General features: G+C 36.4%; 1 pseudogene; it reads left to right on the top strand.

Moving 5' to 3' along the window:
- Positions 1-2,498: 2,498 nt before the first annotated feature.
- LOC125128603 (uncharacterized) lies at positions 2,499-2,612 on the top strand (annotated as a pseudogene).
- Positions 2,613-9,067: the final 6,455 nt, after the last annotated feature.

The following is a 9,067-nucleotide window of genomic DNA, read 5'->3' as shown; positions in this document are numbered from 1 at the left end:
AGAAATGTACATAAATTAAAAAAAAAATACCCAGCAATTCAACCTCCTATCTGGAGGATGTCACTCTATTTGCATTTTTATTGTTTAAAAATAATCGGTAAAGTATATTCACAGATAGTAGATAAATGATAGGAAAAAGAGTATCTCACTGATGAAAAGACTATCTCAGTGTAGAATCTTGGCTTAGATCGGGATTAAACCATGAAATGGCAACAAAGAAACCTGCCACTTAATAAATCTAAGAAAGAGCTGGAGGAGAACTTCTTAGCCAAAATCTATGTCACACAAGAGGCAAGAATGAGGAAAGAGGAATCAGTGGGCATTACAGGGACAATTATCACAACTGAAGCTTGAGGACCACAGGATTGTGGCATTGCTTTTTTACATCCCTATGTAGTGGACTGCTACAGTGGAAAATGCATTATAATTTGTTTTCCCCAAATTTAGCCTTCTGATGCAGGTACTCACCATCTTCCCATAATTTATTGTATTAGGAGAGAAGCCATCAAGGTTTTATAACACAGTGTCTCAAAGCACTAAGAATGCATTTCACCTAATGAACAATGCAAGCAATAAGCTCTGAGTTCAGACCAGGGGAGAGAGATCAATGAATAAATAGACATTTACGAATGACTTATCTATCTATGCGAATCCACTAGACTATCCATTGAGTCTGAGAAGGAAGTAATGTCTTAATTTTGCATATCAAGTTCATTAAGGTTTTAAGATCTCTCATGGTTTCTTCCATAGCTTGCTTGGACTCTGAAAACTGTCCATAGCCTTTTATTTTGTTTTATTATTATTATTATTATTTTTGGTGAAACTACCCAACTCCATCAATTACCCAAAAGTGCTAGATGCTGGTACTTTGATTTTACTGATATTTCTAAAATGTTTCCAATAACTGTAATACACAGAGAAATAGCTATAGGCTTCTGTTAGAAAGATGTTAAAAAGAACAGTTGCAGAATAAATGACTTGTCCCAATATAAGTGAATTTACCCCATCCCCCTCAAAAGAAAAAAAAGCAGAAAGCATTGCAGAACATCGGAGAATTACAACATATTACTTAGCATTACCCCTCTATATTTGACAATGCACTTGAAGTCCATATATTTATTGGCAATGAAACAGAAATTCTGGAAGAGAAATAAAAGCATCTTAAGTGCAAGTGAATGGTATGAATTGCTCCCCAGGCTTGAAGGTTATCAGCACATTCACATTCTTATCTTTTCAAATCAACTGTTTCATCTCCCACCTGTTTCATATCAGGAACTTCAGCTACTTCCTTCCTTTCTATTTAATGGTCAGAGAATTCTAGGGAATTTTTCAGTCTGGAGGAGTTTTAGCATGCTTGAGTCTAGGTTGCTGGTTTCCCATTGCTGGAATATGTCACAACTGATGATTGTTACTTTAGTCTGATGGGTCTATCATGTGAGCTCTCTGCTCTGGTAGTATTTCCACTCCTTCAGATCTTTGTGGCGGAAAGGCAGTTTTCAAGGGAGAAGGATCCTCCCATCCCCCAGTGCAAGGTCATCTTTCTTTGGGTTCCCAAGATCAAGGCTTTTTTCCCCTCCCTCCCGCCTTTTTTTTTTTTTTTTGACCACCCCAAGGCATATGGAATTCCCTCGCCAGGGATCATCTCTGAGCCACAGTTGCAATGTAGGTAGGCAGTTGTAGATCCTTTAACCCACTGTGCCAGGCTGGGTATTAAACCTGTGTTCTAGTGCTGCGGAGGGACCAGTAATCCCAATGCACCACAGTGGGAACTCCCCAGGTTCAGCTATCTGAGTCCATATACTGGATCAGAATTCATGCCTGTGTCTGCTCCTTTCACACTTGGAAAATAGTCAGCTGCTTTTCTTTCTGGGTGACCACCTCTCTCAGAAGAATGGTGCATTTTCTTTAAATCCTCACAAATAAAAGGTTATATTACCTTCCTCTCTATGAACAATTAAACAGATTAGGGTTTATTCAAACAAAACCTACCACTTAAGTAAGGTATCTCTCAATTATTCCAAGTAATGTTATATATATACATAATATATATTAACAGTATATATAATGTGAGAAATATGGAAATGGCATAGGAATAGGGCAAAAAGAAATAATGAAATCTAAAACAAATGTATTTTTATTCTTTACCAATCCAACTTCTGGCAGAGCAGCTAATATTTCATAATTCTTATGACTGCACTAATTGCTTTAAAAATATTATCTTATTTAAAATTACCACTTTGTAGGTAAAAAAGTCTAAACTCAGAGAAGTGAGTACTGACTCAAGATGACACACTTACTAACATAAATGAGTCAGGATGTCAACTTAGATGCCTGAAGTCATAGCCATGCTCCTCCTAACATGAACATGACCGTGAGAGTTCCATGGGGAGTAAAAAAAAGTCCATCACTTTAAAGAGTTTATATTGATGCAGAGGGGCCAAGGAAAATGCCAGAATTACACATACAGAAGTGTTGGAAAATAATAAAAATAAAACCTAGTGCTCACTTCAATAGCACATATACTGAAATTGGAACAAGGAACGATACAGAGAAGATTAACATGGCCCCTGCACAAGGATGACGTGCAAACTTGCAAAGTATTCCATATTTTTAAACCATTACATTTAGAATGGATAAGCAATGAGATCCTATTGTACAGCACAGGAAACTGTATCCAGTCTCTTGGGATAGACCATGATAGAAGATAATATAAGAAAAGGAACGTAAGAATTCCCGTTGTGGTTCAGCGGAAATGAATCTGACTAGGAACCATGAGGTTGCGGGTTCGATCCCTGGTCTCACTCAGTGGGTTAAGGATCTGGCATTGCCATGAGCTGTGGTGTAGGTTGCAGATGCCACTCGGATCTGGCGTTGCTATGGCTGTGGTGTAGGCTGGCAGCTGTAGCTCCAATTCGACCCCTAGCCTGGGAACCTCCATATGCCACGGGTACAGCCCTGAAAAGACAAAAGACAAAAAAAAAAAAGAAAAGAAAAGGAATATCACTCTGCTGTATAGCAGAAATTGGCACAACATTGTGAGTCAACTATACTTCATTTTTTTTTAATGTTTAAAAAAAAAAGCCTCATTTAGAATAGTGATAAATTAAATATAACCAAGTGTGGTATTGGGAAGGCTTCTTAAAGAGTTCAATTTATTTCGATAATACTTATTAATTTAAATATAGCATGATTGACAGACTTCAACTTGCAAAGCACTTTACCTCCTAGATTGGCTTATTCAAAGGCAATTCTAAATCCCCTTTAGTGTATCTTCCTACGCTTTAGAGGTTAGAAAGCTAAAAATTCAAGCATGGCTTTTGTGGGTGACCTAAATTCCACTAATCAAAGACATCATATAGGTCTTGGAAAGAGGAAGTCAAAAATAAGAAGGGACAGCCACAGGCACCAGGACTGACTCTTTGGAGGTGATTAAGTGGCATGGGTGTTGTCAATGAACAGAAGTGACTGTGGGTTTTTTGTTTAGAAGAGTCTTGTTTTAATGAACACCTTTTTTACCCTGCTCCTGTCATCTGGCATCTGCAGTACTAGAAAATCTGTAAGATAACTGTAATAAACCCCTTACCTAATAGAGCTGTAGGAGCTTATGGCATTTGCTGCTACAAACCTGGAAAAATGTAATAACTGATATCAAAATGGTTTGGGGAAAATAGGAATATATCTGAATCACTTCCTGTACACCTGAAATTAAAACAACATTATAAATCAATTATACTCCACTAAAAAAATCAAAAGAAAGAAAGATACAACCATGCAAAAGAAAACAATAATTTCGGGAAAAATAATGGGAGTTGAGATTATTTATTTGACCTGGCTGGGTTGAAGGTAGCGGTAGTCTAGTTGGTGGTAGAGATTGGAACACTAGTAGTCTGTAACACTTAAGAGTAAAAGAATTATTAAGTTATGGCTTTTTGTTCCTGGGAAAGATATATCTATTGAAGGCAAAGGCCATGTTTTTAGATGGAGTTGTGGAAGGGTATGAAGAATTAATGACAATAAGATGGGTTGTTTCTTCCAGCTGAACTCAAAAGTACAAAGCAAGACAATGACAGAGACAAGTTATAAAATCCTGGTTCAAATCCTGGTCAAAGGACCGGGAAGTTTCTACAACTACTATCAAAAATATCTTATATTTCTTTTAGGTATTGGGGATATACAATTAAGAGTTGGATATGAAGCAAATGGTCTCTCTGATGAAAAAGCACAGACATAATTCAGATCTTTGTCAGGTTTTGAATAAAAATGTAGCTATTAATAGGGAAAAATTTAACCCCAAAAACTCTCATGTGGGTATTTGAGATAACTTGATTGACACTGAATATTCTGACTCCCCACCACCACCACTTTCACCAGACAGCAGTAGCAGCCACATTCCAGCTAGAGGATGATGCTCTTCCTGCTTTATTTGAAAACCATGGACTCAGTTATTTTGCAAGAGAATAATTATTTTTCTCTGTATTCCATCCTACCATCTATATAACCTCTGATATATTGCAGTTTGATCAAAAGAGCCAAAGAGAGATTCATGCCCAGGGGGATAAACTGTTTCTTATTTATTTATTTATGGCCACACCTGCCGCATGCAAAATTTCCTAGAACAGGAGTTGAACCTCTACCAGAGCAGTAACCTAAGCCAAAGCAATGACAATGCTGGGTCCTTAATCCACTGAACTACCAGGGAAGTCCATACTGTGTATAATTTAGACTGATAAATGCATAGAAGTTATTTATTGAAAAATAGACATGAGTGGCTTATTTAAATGAAGCTGATATGTCAAATTTTCTTTCTTTTATAGAAGAAAAAATATAAAAGCTAATAGAAATTAAAAAGATGGCATGAGATTATCAAGTACCAGTGGATCACCTATGTGTGAACATATATACAAGGATAATATGAAAAAAAATCCACTCACTGTGACTTTGAGAAATGTCATATTAGGAATGCATTTGTATGCTTGTAAAGCTCTGTAGTGAAGAAACTTTTGAATAAAGCAAGATAATAGGTAAAAGTTGTTGCTACTGAACTCACCTTTCAGATGGTAATGGGGCTGACTGATGGTATCCTGGATGAAAGAAACCAAGAAAGAAGATTAACAATAAACAAAAGGACAGTCTAGAAGAAATGGACAAATTCTTGGAAAGATACAACCTTCCAAGACTTAACCAGACAGAAGCAGAAAATATGAATAGATCAATCACAAGTCCTGAAATTGAAACTGTGATTTAAAAATTTCCAATAAACAAAAGTCCAGAACCAGACAGCTTCACAGGCAAATTCTAACAAATATTTAGAGGAGTTAACACCTATCCTTCTGAAACTCTTCTAGAAACTTGCAGAGGAAAGAACACTTCCAAACACAATCTATGAGGCCACCATCACCTGGTAGCAAAACCAAAGACACCACATACACAAAAAAAAGAAAATTACAGACCAACACCATTGGTAAACATAGACACAAAAATCTAACAAAATATTAGCAAACAAAATCCCACAATACATTAAAAGGATCAAACAACATGATCAAGTGGGATTTATGCCAGGGATGCAAGGGTTTTTCAATAAATGCATATCAAACAATGTGATACACCACATTAATAACCTCCAGTCATTTATGATGGAACATGATGGAGGAAAATGTCAGAAAAATAATATATGTATATATGTATGACTGGGTTACTTTGCTGTACAGTAGAAATTGACATAACACTATAAACCAACCATTACTGAAAAATAAAAATCATAAAAAACCCCATATGATCCTCTCAATAGATGCAGAAAAAGTTTTTGACAAAATTCAATACCCATTTTTTATTAAAAAAATTAAAAAAACTCTTCAGAAAGTGGTCATAGAAGGAAACTACCTCAACATAATACAGACCATATATGACAAACACACAGCTAACTTCGTTTTCAATATTGAAAAGATGGAAAACTTTCCTGATAAGATCAGGAATAAGACAAGAATGTCCATTCTCATCATTTTTATTCAAAATAGCTTTGGAAGTCCTAGCTACAGCAATCAGAGAAGAAAAAGAAGTCAAAGGAATCTAAATTGGAAAAGAAGTAAAACTGTCATTATTTGCAGATGTAACACTATACATGGAAATTCCTAAAGATACTTTCAGAAAATTACTAGAGATCATCAATGAATTTGGTAAAGTTGCAGAATACAAAATTAATACACAGAAATAACTTTCATTCCTATAAACCAACACCAAAAGATCAGAAAGAGAAATTAAGGAAACAGTCCCATTTACAATCACATCAAAGAGAACAAAATGCCTGGGAATAAACATACCTAAAGAAAAAAGACCTGTACTCTGAAAGCTATAAGACAGTTATGAAGGAAATTGAAGATGACCAAAAAGATGGAAAGAAATACCACGTTCTTGGATTAAAAGAATCAACATTGGAGTTCCAGTCGTGGCGCAGTGGTTAACGAATCCGACTAGGAACCATGAGGTTGCGGGTTCGGTCCCTGCCCTTGCTCAGTGGGTTAACGATCCGGGGTTGCCGTGAGCTGTGGTGTAGGGTGCAGACATGGCTCGGATCCCGCGTTGCTGTGGCTCTGGCGTAGGCCGGTGGCTACAGCTCTGATTCGACCCCTAGCCTGGGAACCTCCATATGCCGCGGGAGCGGCCCAAGAAATAGCAACAACAACAACAACAACAACAACAAGACAAAAAAAAAAAGAATCAACATTGTCAAAAATGGCTATACTACCCAAGGCAATGTATAGTTCAGCATATTCCCTATCTAACTACCAATGACATTTTTCACAGAGCTATAACAAACCATTTTAAAATTTTTATGGAAACCCAAAAGACCCCAAATAGCCAAAGCAATCAATGGCTTAGATTTACTTTTTTGTAAAATATGTAAATAATAAATAATTCATGGGACTGTTGTAAGAGTTCAACAAAATACAAGTGTTAATAGGTTTAGCACATGATAATTTGTAACAATTTGAAGCAGAGCAAGTTGTAAATATTCCACAATTCTCAACATGCTAAAAACAACGAGATACATTTTTCTACATGGGTCTCATTATTGCTTTTATTGTTGTCATGTATTAATCGAACAGTTAGTATGTTAAAGGCATTGTGATTTTAGGAAGAAACAGGAAAATACTCTTTGCAAATCTGACCAGGTTTGTGGTAATATATATATAAAGATATATATACACACATATATAATTTACTCTCCCTCTTTTCTTCTACATAATGTGTATTGCAGAACTTAAATATTTCACTGTGTTATGAATACAAATGAAATTAAGTCAATAGTAGTAGTTTAAATTTCATTATCTTTTCGCCCCAACAGCATAATGAAAGGAGTCTGTGCCCCTTCAGATGTTAAATCTTTAAATTCTGAAAGCATGGACACCTCAAATATTTTGGGGGAAGTTTTGAGAAAATTTGAGAACGAAAAACTAATTTATTTTGTGTCCTCACTTGGCTGAGATGTTTAATTGGAAAACTATCAATATAAATGGGGAAATGTGGAGAAGTAAAAAAAAGGAAATGGGAAAAACACACAAAAATTCCTGTACTCATGCAATCCCTATTCTGACCACTGTACTTAGATAGAAGTCAAAACATGGATACGTAATAAATAGAATGTAGAAATATATACATTCATATGTAGCAAATATTTTCAGTGAGGTATTTAGAAATAGGGTTTTTGAGAAGACTACATTTAAGTGTTTCTCGTAGTTTCTATGGATAAAGAAAGCAAATCACTTTGAACTGTGTCATTTTGTTTTGGAATAACCATGGGAATAACTGTGTAGTCATTTAATATAGAACACATACTTTACTCATTGTTCATGGTGAAGACTCTATATAGTGAATTGGTGCCAAGTATGAATAGTTCAACTGGAATTTTAACTATTCTTTTTATAAAGGACTTCTCAACGATGAAATCTGAACCTCTATGAATGGAAAGCCTTTTTGATTCTCTCTGTTAGTATTGCTGTGCAAGGCTATTATCTATCTTATGGAGACAATTTGACAGCAAAGCAGAAGACTCAAATACAAAGTTTAGGGTCTTTGCTCTCTGTTATTGACTGTGGCAAAACCTTGCAGTTAATGCAGAGGTAGGGAGACAGCATTGTCATGAGAAGGTGAACATTGTGCAGGAAACTCAGAGAAAAGAGTAGTTTAGGACGGAACCAATTGATGAAGGCAATAAGAAGCTGGTTGAACATAGGGAGCATATGAACTCCTTTTGATGAGCCTCTGTAAATAATAGTGAAGCAATCTGATGAAGGGCTCAGGTCCACAAAACTCAGCTTGCTTAAGATTTTCTCGATTTCAGCACTGAAAATTCTGAGTTCCAGAAAAACCTCCCAGTCTTTGAGAAAGGGTGATGGTTGATCTCCCTACCTCCTGTAGACATTCTGACATACTTGGTCTAGGCTGGGGGCCCCCAGATGACTGGTAGTTACAGCTGCACCCGAGGGTCAGTTATGAACCGTTAGATATAGCTAGATATCCAATGGTATCCAATGGTATCTAGCTATATACTTTCTGGACTGTGGAGGCCCTTGAATTTTAGGCAAAAGAGGTTGTGTACTGTTCAAGGAGCAGTATACACCTGAATGCAGTAGCTTGCAACAATGCTGGATCCTTAACCCACTGAGTGAGGCCAGAGATCAAACCCACATCCTAATCGAAACTAGTTGGGTTTTTAACCCACTGAGCCACAATGGGAACTCCCAGGAAACATACTAAACATTCAGAAACACACAGTACACACAGTATCCCCACTCACAAACAATTACACACACACACACTTACACACATACACACTTACACACATATACCCACATACACACTCTTACACAGTCACACACATACATACACGCTCATACACATGACTCCATGTCTTTTTAAAAATAAAGCTAGCACAGAAGATTTGAAAAGAAAACAGAAAGATCAAAGAAAAAGTCACCTTTGCTTTGCTGAACTTATATGAAACCCTTTTGAGCAGGGTATTGATTTATTGTAAGGTAAATAATTTCATCTCCCATGAAATCCTGTAGAC

This window comes from Phacochoerus africanus, chromosome 5 (genome assembly GCF_016906955.1).
Source record: "Phacochoerus africanus isolate WHEZ1 chromosome 5, ROS_Pafr_v1, whole genome shotgun sequence".
NCBI lineage: Eukaryota > Metazoa > Chordata > Mammalia > Artiodactyla > Suidae > Phacochoerus > Phacochoerus africanus.
The sequence above is the reverse complement of the archived record's forward strand: the minus strand, read 5'-3'. Positions and strand labels throughout refer to the sequence as shown.